We start from the raw sequence: 14,193 nt of genomic DNA on the forward strand, positions 1-14,193 counted from the left end.
GTAGATCTGAAAGTTAAACACATTTGTAAATTAAGCACAAGAGAAGACATGTATATATTCCTTATGATCCCAAATATCCCAAATTGTTAATTTTCTATGTTTAATATTTTAACACAAGATATACAGCAGGGAATTTCTTACTTAAAATATTTTGTACATATTTTACTTCAAATATTTGAATTCCATTACAATTTTAATTCAATGTTTCATTTGGTGGATATTTTCTCAATAATAAACACAAAAGCAAATCTCTGTTCTGATTTTTTTTCCCATCAACAGTATCAATTTTACAAGCCTGTTGGTATATAATATTCAGTTATGATTTATAATACATGCTGATAAAAGAGTTACATGTTTCATTCTCCATTATTCTACAATGCTAGTCTTCATCTCAGCTTCATAAGTTATTTAGTCATAATTAGAATTTTCAACAAAGTGACAAAAAACAATGCAGGAAAGTCTTAAAAAATAAGAGTAGAATTTCCATTTTCTTTAACTTTTCAACCATTTCCAGCATACTCTGCTTTCGCCAGCTATCTGAGCTGGTGACCTATGCTGGGTTCACAAAATCTGAATTTCAATAACTTAAGAAAACCATGAAGAAAGCATGCAAACACAGAGAAATACCCTTTCAAAATCCGGGGACAGCTCTGTGACTTTAAGGGTCCATAGAAAGAGAGAGAGAACCACTGGAATTCTTTATACTTATATAGGGGACACAAAAGGGGAGGTACCCTGGAACATTCTATCCCCAAATGGGCAAAGAGGTAGTATTACAAAGGAACAGGTGAGTGTAATTTAACTTAATAGGGTGATGCCCACTCCTGGAGCCACACCTTCCTTATCTGAGTGGACGTAAAGTCCAATGTATTGTGGGGTGCAATAACTGTTCAGTACCCATTTACCCAGGACTTAAGTGTGTGCACATAGCTTCTGTCCAGAGTGGCTCCCAACACTCTGCTTCAGGGCAGATATGATATATCAACATATTTAAATGTATTTAAATAATTCATTATTCCTCTTATTACAGGTGGTTACAACTTATTCTGAATCATGGATTATAGGAATAACATCACAGAATTTATTCTTTTAGGACTTTCTCAGAAAAAGGAAATAGAGATTCTCTGCCTTTTATGATCTTTACTTTGTTACATTGTAATTTTGCCTGGAAACCTGCTAATCATGATCTCCATCACCTGGAGTCCACTTATCAACCAGCCCATGTATTTCTTCCTGAGATACCTGTCACTCTCAGATCTTTGCTACACCTCCACTGTTACCCTCAAGCTAATTGTGGACTCACTGTCAACCAAGAAGTCCATTTCCTACACTGGCTGCATGACATAGCTCTTTACCATGAACTTCTTTGGGGGCATGAAGTTCTTCATTCTCACAGGGATGGCCTATGACTGCAAGCCCTTGCACTACACCTTCATCATGAGCAGACAGAAGTTGGATGCTGCGATTGCTGCCTCCTGTGCTGGGGGATTCCCCCACTCCTTTGGTCAGTTTCTCCTGGCCATCTTCTTACCCTACTGTGGTCCCAATGAAATAGATCACTACTTCTGTGATGTGTATCCTTTGCTGAAACTAGCCTCCACTGACACAAGCAAAACTGGTTTCTTGGTCATCAACAATTCTGGACTTATGGGCATGGTGATTTTTTTGGTCCTGCTGATATCTTATGCTGTGAGCTTATGTACTTTCAGGTCTTACTTGGCAGAGAATCGCTGCAAAGCCCTCTCTAATTGCAGTTCATGTTTCACTGTGATTGTCCTATTTCTTCCTCCTTTATTGTTTATTTATGTTCAACCAGCAACTACGTTACCAGAAGACAAAGTATTTGTCCTCTTTTACACTATCATTGCCTCCATGCTCAATGCTCTGATTTACACACTAAGAAACTGGACACGAAGTATACCATTAAAAAAACAAAACCAAAACTTTGAGGACGATTCATGGGATGTAACGAAAACAGACTGAAAGGCTTCCTTGAATTTCACCACATGGCTTATTGAAATGTTACTGCTACCTTGAAACCTTCAAAATGCATTAACCTTCTCTGTCTTCTATCTAGCAAGCATGTTTGTAGGACCCTATTTGAGAAAAAGTTTATTGTTCTCTGGATGTATGCAAAACTCATACCTGCTGTACATTTTTCTAGGTTTTCTTTTTTTGTGTGTGTACATATTGTCTCTATTCTTTTTTATTTCTTGGTTCTGTGATTAATTTTGTTATCTGGAAGCAGAGTAGAACAGGCAGCTTGCAACCCCAATGAATATTGAGGGTCCTTATCACCAGGTATTCTGGATGACTATATTCAATGAAGCCAGTTCCAGCCTCCAAAAGTAATTTTAAAGCAACCCAAATTTCTACTAATACTCTCTTATATTCAGAGAATATTATCAAATATCCGGGACAGAATAATATTTCCCAAAATACTCATTTTTACTCTGATAATAACCAGTAGCGTTCTTGAGATTCTCATGTTCCTCAGCTTTTTCCACAGTGCCCAATGAAAACCTATTGTTTTGATCTAATGCACTTCCTGTCATATATACATCAATTGTACCTTTCTTCCTAAATCATGTAGTATATTGGTTGGGGGCACACATTCTGGATACAGATCTGATTACTAACCATTAACATGGTGGACAACATTATCTTATATAACACAGAGGTATAATAATTGTACATCACTTACCATGTTATTGAGTGTTGCATGTGAATGGTTAAAACACTGCCTATAACATAAAACTTGCATGATACATATAGGTTATTTTATTGCCTCATGTTCTGCTTTGATCAGAAAAGTTACATTTAGATGATGTTTTTCCTGAGCAGAAACAGGAGCATGTACACATGGGGGTAGGTGGGGAAGAACACTCACATGTTTTCATTAAGTTTTTATTAGAGGTTATATGAGAATTTTTCTCTTGGAGCTGCATGCAGGTAATATCACTTGAACTAAACGGGTGAAGTGTTCAGTTTTGTTTTTGGCATGGCAAATGTAAAATCTTTTGCTTGTGACAATTAAATGTCCCCCTGTATCAAATTCATCTAATATATGACATGACTCAGAGCAAAATTGGTCAGGATTATAGAGAAAATCAAAGTTTTACAAAACTCTAGTAGACACGTAAGGAATTGCAAGGAATTTATTTTCAAGCAAAAAACAGAAGAACCACTAAATAATATGGAAATTGTTGAGAGTTTCTAGGATGGATGAAGCATATAAAAAGAAAAACAGCATTCTATCCTGAGACTCCTTCTTGCTGAAAGCTAGCTCAGTCCTTGTCCCCTATGCCAATCCAATAATGAGGACATGGTTCTGAGAAAATGGAAAAAGGTTTATTGCTTTGCTAGCAAAGGAGAAACACAAGAGACTCCTGTCCTAGAGTCTGTGATGATGTCCTAGAGGTTGTGATTCTGCCTATCAGCAGAAACAGGGGGCTTTTAAAGAGGTTATTCAAAGGCTACATTCATGTGTTTTCTGTTGAAATTGTAATTAACTTGTTAATTTGGGAGAAAGCCATTTTTCAGATATGGTACCATCACAATGTCTGAATTACTTATTCCTATGGTGAGTGTGAACTAAAAGACAGGTAACTCTGTCTAGGATAAGGAAGAAGGTAATTTTGTGTCCCTGAAATTAGGGAGAGCTAGAGATTGGGTAGAAGCAGGGAGAGAGGAAGAGAAAGACGCATATCCATTTTAAAAATAAGTTGCAGTGGCAGAGCAACAAGGGCTATATTCAAAGTGAGAAACTGATGTGACTCCATTTTTGAGAAACCAGCCTTTACCTCAGAGTAAAGCCTGTCCAAGGAAGGGGGCATGACCCTTGTCCTTGGAGAGACCCACAGATTACTCCTAGGCACATTCCCACCCTGCTGAATTGTTTATCTACAAATAACAGGAGAGATTTGCAGTGCCAGTTGTCCCTGACTCAGTTAGGCTAGGTGAGGACCCATAGCAACCCCCTAGCAAGCACCAATCAGCAAGAGACAGGGAAAATACCTGGGATGCCAGATGACCCTCCCAGTAGTTTATGGTGGTTGATAACATGTTGAGAAACCATGTAGTTCAGCAAGTACTCCCCTCATGGCTTAAACCAATCAGTTCAAATGAACTTGTACTAACAAATCACCCTTACCTAACTTGTTGCCACCAGTGAATGTGCTAATCATGTTTTAGAGTTGTTTTATGATTTTCCTGCAGTGTGTGATGATTGCTAAGAGATGCTGTGATGCATGTGAAGTTCCTGCCTTCCACAAGAGTGTATAAAACTGCTGCAAACCCTGGGCTCAGGGCCTCTCATCGTGATCAGTTGCTATGTGCGTGGGGAGATCCCAGCTAGCTCTCAATAAACACCTCTTTGTTGCTTACATCAATCTTGGTATCTGGTGATCTTTTGGGGGTCCCCAACTCAAGCATAACAAAAAGCATAACAAAAGCATAAAATGGACTGTTCTGTCCTGAATAGGCCCTAAGCAGCATAAGGCAAAGACCAGCATCACAGCCCATATGGGGAAGACTTCATTATTGTGTACAATAAGCATTTTGCCTCTATGTAAGAAGATGTACTTTTATTACCAAAAAAATATATATATAAATAAATAAATAAAATTAAAACAAATATTTATTTCTTATTTTTATTCTTATAACAAATGTTTTAAAGAGGGATTATTAAAACATATAGAGCAAATGTGGGAAACCCAATCAATGATGGAAACTTTTATCCTTTTTTTCTTTTTTCTTTTTTTTTTTTTCATACCGGGGATTGAACTCACGGGCACTCAGTCACTGAGCCAGATCCCCTGCTCTATTTTGTATTTTATTTGGAGACAGGGTCTCACTAAGTTGTTGAGCACCTCAATTTGCTGAGGCTGGCTTTGAACTCATGACCCTCCTGCCTCAGCCTCCAGAAATGCTGGGTTTATAGGCCTGAGCCACCATGCCAGGCTAATACATTTCTATCTTTAAGCTATTTATTTGTGCATTGGAGTTCATCCATTTAACCTCATGGGACATCTCTTCATCAGTTTCCCTATCTCTGCTGGATCATTGATATTGGTCTAAAATTGCAGGGAAAAAAATGGTCTGAGCCTTTACAGTTTGAGAAATGTCTAGAGTAGCTCTTCCATTGAGGTTATTCATATAACACTGACCTTATGGAGAGTAATTTTAGAGACACAGTGCTTAATTTATACAAAAGAATAGCAGTGACAATCAAGTCTGTCCATAGAAATGCAAATTATTTCCAGGAAATGCAATTGATTGCTCCCCTCTGTAGGTTTACCAATTGTGTTAGTCTGTTAGTAATTCTCAAACTCATTTTGGCATTTTTTATAAGACAAAAATTGTGTAGTTATTTGTGTTCTTTCTGAACTAACCATAATATCTTCTTGATTTCTACCTTAAATTCTCACTTACATAAAATCTTTCATATATTTTATTTGTATAAGAACCATTATTATGTCCTCTTTTTAAAATTCTTTTTTTTTTTAAATTTGTTCTGATCAGTTATACATGACAGAATAGATTTTGACACATTGTACATTATTGGAGCACAATTTCTCATTCCTCTGGCTGTAAATGAAGCAGAGTCAGACTGGTAGTGCCATCATACATATATCTAGGGTAATAATATCCATCTTATTGTACCATCATTCCCACCACCACATCCCCTCTGCCCCCCTCACTTCCCTCAGCACAATCCAAAAGTTCCTGCATTCTTCCCTAGCTGACCTCCCCCATTGATAATTTTTATTCTCATAGGAGTAAGATGAAATCTTAGAGTAGCTTTGATTTGCATTACTCTAATTGCTAGAGGTGATGAACTTTTTAAAATATATCTTTGTTGATGTATTGTATTTCTTCTTATGTAAAGTATGTGTTCAATTTCTTAGCCCATTAATTGACTGGGTTATTTTTTATTTTTTATTTTTTGGTATTAAGTTTTTTGAGTTCTTTATATATCCTGTAGATTAGTGCATTTTCTGAGGTGCACTTGGTAAGGATTTTCTCTCATTCTGTAGCTCTCTTGTTACCTCACTGATTGTTTCCTTTGCTGAGAAGCAGCTTTTTAGTTTGAGCCCATATCATTAATTGATTCTTCATATTACTTCTTGTGCTTTAGGAATCTTGTTAAGAAAGTCAGTTCCAAAGCTGACGGGTAAAGAGTTGAGCCTACTTTTTTATCTTATTAGGCATAGGCTCTCTTTTCTAGTGCCTAATTCTTTGCACCATTTTGAATTGAGTTTTATGCAGGGTGAGAGAGGGGGGTTTAATTTCACTTTGATATGTTTGGAATTACAGTTTTCGCAGCATCTTTTGTTGAATAGGCTATCTTTTGTTTAATGTGTTTTTTGCAGCCTTTGTCTAGTAGGAGATAACTATATTTGTGTGATTGTGTACCTGTGTCTTCTCTTCAGTGACATTGGTTTATATTTCTATTTTGGTTCCAAAGCTATGGTGTTTTAGTTACTATAGCTTTGTAAGTTTAAGTTTTGGTATTGTGATGCCTCCTGCTTCCCTGTTCTTGATAACGAATGCTTGTTTTTGCTATTTTGGATCTCTTATTTTTTTAAATAAATTTCATAATTGATTTTGAAGAATGAATTGGAAAATCAAATACAAGGGGCTTATAGGACACCAAATTTACAAAGTTACAACAGATCTACACCAAAGCATATTACAATAAAAATGCCTATCATAGAGAATAAGGATAGAATTCTATATTATTTAGGTCATTCTTTAATTCACAGATTACTTTAATTATGTATATTCTGAACTCCTTCTCTGACATTTCATCAACTGTGCTGTCCATTGGTTCTTTTATTGTAGTATCCTGGTTTATTTGGGGCACTTTCCTCCCCCACTTTTTTTTTCATGTTATCTATGTGTCTTCCTTTCTTGCTGTGTGGATCAGAGGTATTACAGTTTCTACCCTATAATATTGTAGATTATCTGTACCTCACCTTGGTGTTGGGCTTCCAGACCTTGCGCTGTGTCTCATAATGGATGCTACTGCAAGTATAGGTGGTGGCAACAATAGCGGAGATAGTAGTGGAGGTGTCTCAAATTGATGCAAGCTCTTTCAGAGATGGGGCTGAAAGGGTGGGCCTTACATTGGCTTTGGGGTGTCTGTTCTGAGATGCAGCTGCTTCTAGGCCCTGTCTGTTGTCATAAGGTGGAGACTACTGTGTGGAGAAAACTATGGTGATGTCTGCAGTATCCCAAGATAGAAGTGGGTTAGGCCTGGGCTCCGAGGTTGGGGGTGGGGGATCTGGGCCTATCCTGGGCTAGGCTCCCATGCAGGTAATCATTTGAATTTTAATAGAAATTGCATTAAATCTGTATAGTGCTTTCAATAATGTGGCCATTTTCTAGAACTAATAAATGAATTCAGCAAAGTAGCATGTTATAAAATCAACACCCATAAATCAAATGCATTTTTATACATCAGTGATGAATTTTGAGGAAGAGAAATTAGGAAAACTACCCCATTCACAATAGGTTAAAAAATACTTGAGAATCAATCCAACAAAAGAGGTGAGAGACCTCTACCATAAAAACTACAGAACACTAAAGAAAGAAATTGAATACCTTAGAAGTTAGAAAAATCTTTCATGTTCTTGTATAGGCAGAATTAATATTGCTAAAATTGACTCTTTTCTACACTTGTCCGAGACAAAACATCATTTGTCCCTACTTTCCCTTCCCTATTTCCTCACTTCTGATTTCTCCTCTTCTGTACTCACTGTATCTTATTTCTGTCATCACAGTTTAGTTTTAAGTGGAAATCTCCCCCTCTATCATTACCTCTCCTAAGTGACTGAAGCTGCTCTTATGAAGGTTGTCAGTGATTTTCATGTTGATAATTTTACAGGCTTTCAGAAAATTATCCCTCCTTTTCCCTAAGACATTAACATTTTCACTTGGTTTTGGGGTTACACCACACTCTCCTAATTTTCTTGCTAAATATACTAGAACTTCTCTCAATTTCTTATCTGGGCTCTTAGTTATCTCAGCAAATTCTCTATAATAGAATATTTGAGAGCACCATTTTATTTATTTTTTTTAATGCATACACTCTCATGATTTGAAGTACTCCCAATGTAAGATGACTCCAGGGTTTTTGTTTCTCAACTCAGATCTCTTCCTTCAACACTCATATCTATAACTCCTCAATGAGTTATTGTAACACCTCCTGTCCAGGCTCCCTTCTGAACTTGCCTATACACCTTTTGTTTTAAAATTAATTTTTTTTTTTAAATTTCAAGGTTTAAGCCCCAGAATGATCCACATTGTTTGGATGCCTCTTGCCTCTACGCAGACTGGTCCTGCTAATTTCCTCCTCCTTCTTTCTAATCACAATCATTTGTCTGCTCAATTTCTTAAATGTGCCCTTTGTGTCTTGCCCTGGAAGTTTCTTCTCTTGTTCTTTTCTTCTTCTTCTTTGACTAATCAATTTATTTGCTTGGCTTTGTATGCAAAGTTAACTTTTCAGGGAATTCTTTTCTGGTTAACCTATAAAAAATTTCCACACAATTCACATTGATACTTTCTCTCAATAAACTTATTAGTATCTAATATATGTGTTATATAGTTACCTGTTTAGTGATTGTCAATAATTGTAAATAATAAGCTCAAAGAAGGGAGACAATCAGTGATTTTTTCACCCTGTAGAATAATGGCTGGCATGTAGTAAATTATTGATAAATATTCAGTGAATAAATAAATGTTAATAAATATACCGACAAATATTTCTAACAGAATATTATCTAAAAGAGGGGCATATGCTCATGCACACATTATAGGTACTTAGAAAAATTTTCAGATCCAAATTTTCCTTTAAAAGTTCTCTATTCAAAACCAATAGTTTGTAGTTTAATAAAAATAAATTTATTATAGAACATTGAGAAACTGTAATAACCAGAAAAGTTATTCATAATTTATGCCTAAAGCAACACTTTATGGTTCTGTGGTGCAAGAAGGCAAGCCCTCTTTTAGGGTTCATATTTTGTGAAGTATTTTAGATGTTGCCATCAACTCATCCAGATTTCAACTACAGTTTTACTACTATTAGAACCGTGAGATTATTAGTACTGTCAATTCACCAGTCTTCTCTAGAGCTAGGCAGCTTTCTGGCACAGCCATGACCCAATGGAACCTAGATACAGTTTTTTGTAGAATTTTGGGAAACTTTTACTTCCCAACTAGCTTTTTATTTTCTTTTTCTTTTCTTTCTTCATTCCTCAAACTTGGATATTAGTTATGGCCCTGAAACCTGGAACAGTCATTTTGCAATCATAAGGAAATAACCTCATGAAAAACATGGTAGAGCAATAATTCACCAGAGATCTTGATCTTGGATCAATGATACTAACAACTGTTGCAGTGATTGTGACATTAAAAAATTATATTATCATTTCATATAGTCCCTTTGTCACCCTCACTCACAGAACACACAGGGTCCTTTTTCTGCTACTTAATAGATGAGCCAGTCACTAAAACCCTAGAGGCTTGAGTGGAGCTTCATTACTATAGTAAATCTATAATGTACATGAAATCTCTCAATAATCTTTAAATAAAAGTTATTGTTTTGTAGTAACTAAGACATTATGTAAATTGATTTTATCAAGTCTCTCATGTCTGAAAGCAACTAATTTTGAAATATGGATTTGAGTGTAATAGAGAAAAATTGGTTTACTCAATGCTAGTACACATATTTTTCACTAAACTTATCTAATATACAGATTGAAGAAATGTCAAAGAAAAATTGCATGAAAAACAGAATAAGTTTTACTATTTTTATTTCACAGTCTGATATTATTCCTGCAAAATAAAACATTAACTGAACTGGATCCATGATATCAAAATCAAATAGAAATAATCATTACCCTCATGCACAGCACAGGATATATATTGTACATATATTCTGTACATTATGTGTGTGTTTGTGCACATTTACTATATATATATATATATATATATATATATATATATATATATGGTTTAATAAATATACTGACAAATATTTCTTACATAGAATATTATCTAAAAGAGGGGCATATTCTCATGCACACATTATAGGTACTTAGAAAATTTCCAGATCCAAATTTTCCTTTTCATATATATAATATATACACACATATATTCTGTGTAGTGTTTGTATATACACTGTGTATTGTGTATGTGTGTGTGTGATGCAGGTTTAAAGGCTTTGATTCCTTGTTTCCACCCACTCACTCATAAAAGCAACTGTGACTAGACTATGATCTCACTGAAAATGGTCTAGAGGGCATGTAATGTGTAAGGTGCTTTGTGATTGTTAGGAATTTATCTTTTCAACTCAAAAAATCTATCTGTGATAACACAGCTGTGTGACTTTGGACACAATCCATGTAATGTTCCAAGTATATAATATATGTTATGTATTATACATTATATATTTTGTTGTAATAGTTGCTTAATGTTCCAATTATATGATATGTGTTATATATTATACATCATATATTTTGTTGTAATATTGTTGCTATTGTCATTAGGATTTTGGAGAATTTAGATGTGTTTTCCATAGAAGTTAATCAAGTTGGCCAATAGAATTTGTATTTAGGCCTCTGACTTTGACATTCAAATCTTCAAAAACTTTGCCACATTACCTGTCCACTGGCAACAACAGGAGGGGTTCTGTTATTAATAGTAACCTAGTGAAAAAACCACAGGTGTTTGGATCCTTCCTTATCTAGGGCCACCTATTGGTGAGAAGAGAGAAGTACAAAGGTTGATGATTTTCTCTGAAGGTGACTATGAACTGAGGCAGAAATTTCTTTTCTGAGAGCAAAGCTGTGTCTTTTTTACCGTTTCCTTTTGGAAAGAAAGAAGAAGTTTGACAAACTTTTGTTGTGCCCATTTTCCCGGCTCCATTCCCCAAATACCAAAATTTTCCACTGGAACTACAACTTGGATTCCCAAATAGTATTAACAAAGTGTGTCCCCCAAAATTTTGTTTTAAATGAATTGTTTTAGTAGTATTGTATTCAGTAGTATATGTATTGTTACAATTAGTATTTCTTTTCATCCCTCAACAATTGTGAATTTTATGATAAATATGTAAAAGAATATAGGTGTAATGATTTCATGGCACCACAATTACATTTAACACATAAGAAGGGTGGAATACAATATATTTAATTTAAATATTTTTAAAATTTACAACTACAAAAGATTTGTTGCTGTATTAGTAAAACTGTGTCAATCATAGCTAGTTTTCACCTCCAATGTTTCCTTTGGGCTCATTCAATATTCTATATTCTTACAGTCTGATAATTTCATCAACTCTGAAGTTGATATCTTGCCCACACAATGTAAGTGCTCATTAGCTGGAGAAAGTACTCCTTAAATACAAGTAACTAACGATATATCATATAATATCAAATAATATCAAATTATAATAGATATGTTTTCTAAAATTACAAATTTGAAACCATGATATTTCGTAAAATCTTTTTGTCTATACTCATGTCCTGAGCAATACAGGTCAATTTATTTTAAATTTATTTGTCAGATATATTAGAGCTGTCAGATACTATATTAAAGAATGGAAAATAAATAAATACATAAAATATAAACAGAAACATAAAATTTTTAAATAATTAGCCATTGGATAATCTCAATTCTGTAACTTTGAATGTGCACATGATACAAATTTTAATTATATGCTGTTAATAAGATTTTATGGCTCCTTATGTTCAAAATAAATGATAATAAGACTGGGGTTCTGGCTCAGTGGTAGAGTTCTTGCCTATCATGTGTGAGGCACTTGCTTCAATCCATGGCACCACATAAAAATAAATAAAATTATTGTGTTCATCTACAACTTAAAAAAATAAAAATATATTTTTAAAAGTAAATGATAATAAATTACATGGATTGTTGCTAGAGCTAATTTGTTCTAGAATGAGCAGAATTTTCTTTCTAATATTCCACAAGATTATATGATTTCAGGGAGAATAAAACATTAATGGATATGTAAGATTCCCATAGGTGAAATATAAGCACAGCAGGGCCTGGCACTAAGGAGATCTATTACTCCTCTGGATTTCACACTAGCTCTGTAGCAGGAGTGACTCAATCAAGGGATCAGTATAGATGCAAAGGCAGCCCTTCTTCTGGAAAAAGGACAAGTGCCTGGATCAGGAAAGACAACTGGGAATTGAGAACCAAGTCACAAAGCTAAGACAGGTTGAGATTTACAAGACATGCAAGAAACAGATAATTATAACGTTAGTAATTCCTTAATGCAGAAATAAATAAGTAAAAAGTCATTAGTGGAAACTGAGATGTAAATAGATTTCTTTCTCTGATAGGTACATGGAGGTTGAACTTAAAGTTTTGACCATTCAGACATCACTATTTAACTATTAATGCATAATTGCTAATGACATAGGTGAAGGCTCTAAATTTGTGAGAATAGCATACACAGTCAAACATAAAATACTTCTTAAAAACATTTTAATTTTTTTTCAGGAAAAAAATGCACATGATGTTTTTTTTTTTTTTTTTTTTTTTTTTTCTGGCTTTCTTAAATATGAAAGAACAATTTTTTCTTTTGTAAACAATTAAATCCAAATTGGTAATCATGTAATTCATTTCAGTATACTCTTTATCAACCTTTGGATGAAAAAATGTGTTTTTATGACTTTTCAGAACATAAAATTTTATCATATTTAGTAACTAAAGTGGCAGTTTGTAAAATTTCTTTATAAGACTTACATAATATTTTAACTCCTTTCTTTTATCTGTTCTTTGTCCTTATGTTACAATGTTTCAAGGATGGTTTTAAACTATTGCAGTGTGTTCTAACAGTCCTCAGAATCTCAATTATCTTACTATTTCATATAATCATTTAATATAAACCCTTCTCCATAATATCTGCTTATTTTCCTAAAAAACAACATTGTTTCAATACTATTTAGGATGCAGAAACAACTTTGATGAAATTTTCTTCTGGTTTCTCTAGAAAAATCTCTCAGAAATCTCTTTATATTTGCAGGATGATTTGCTTAATCTATTGGGGCATAACTTTTTTTAACAGAAATGTATTTTTCAGCACCAAATTCAATTGAAGGTACAGAGATTTCCTATATACACTTTACACAGGCAGAGCCCTTCGAAATTAATTTCATTGACTAACAATATGCATGTAAGTTTCCTCCATCTATTTTAATGCCTTGACCCATTGCATATTATTATTGAATAATCATCCAGTGCCGGTTTATATCAGTGTTTTTGTTTTTGTTTTGGAGGTGGTTTGTCCATATAATTAATGAAAGACAAATTTGATTCTTTCAGTTTGGGAGAATTATAAAGTTGAATATTTTAAATATAATTATGCAATCACAAGATAATTTTCATGTTGCTTTTTTAAAAATTAATTTGTGTGTTTCTAAGCAATTTTTTTTCTTTCATGGTATCAGGATAGTTCTTTGGATGAGACCCAATGCCTAGCCATTTGTTTATCTAATTTAACCATAAATGGGCAGGATAACACATTTTATAATAAAGTTCTTTAGGATTTATGGGAAATGCTATAACATTTGGGATAATACATGCTAGTCAGTAACAGTATTTTCAGCATTCACAATTATTGCCTTCTTCCTTTCACTAGTTATCCTTATGCTTTCAATGGAAATTCAGGAAATTGGAACCCATAGATCCACTTCATAACATAATCTACTTGGCTGATTTTGTTGTTGCCCAAGTGATTTCTGATTGCGTCTATATGATGTGAATGTGAATGTCCTATCAGAAACTAAAAGAGAGCATTTCAATCATGTCTCAATTTCCCTACTACCATTTTATGTTCCAACACCAATGCCCATATCTTTAAAAGAAAATTATCATTTTAAACATTTGTATAATATAACTTATTGCTCAAGAACCACCTAACTTGTTTTAGTTCAGATGATTTTTTGAGCAAGTAACTATAGCTGTGTCATCTCAAAAAACCACAAAATTTAAATTTTAACATTTTCATTAGGTTTGATTAATATTTCAGTACTTATTTACATGTCTACATCCTAATGATGTCATTCATTGTGTTAAAGATCTTTGACAGAGTTTCTAGCTGCTTAATTTACATCTAGTCCTTTTTATTTTATAAGTGAATAGCTGATAATCTTTCAA

At 34.0% G+C, this 14,193-nt stretch overlaps 1 pseudogene; it reads left to right on the plus strand.

Moving 5' to 3' along the window:
• Window positions 1-1,053: 1,053 nt before the first annotated feature.
• LOC107159021 lies at window positions 1,054-1,983 on the plus strand (annotated as a pseudogene).
• The last annotated feature ends 12,210 nt before the right edge of the window (window positions 1,984-14,193 follow it).

Source organism: Marmota marmota, unplaced genomic scaffold, assembly GCF_001458135.2.
Source record: "Marmota marmota marmota unplaced genomic scaffold, marMar, whole genome shotgun sequence".
In the NCBI taxonomy this organism is placed as follows: domain Eukaryota; kingdom Metazoa; phylum Chordata; class Mammalia; order Rodentia; family Sciuridae; genus Marmota; species Marmota marmota.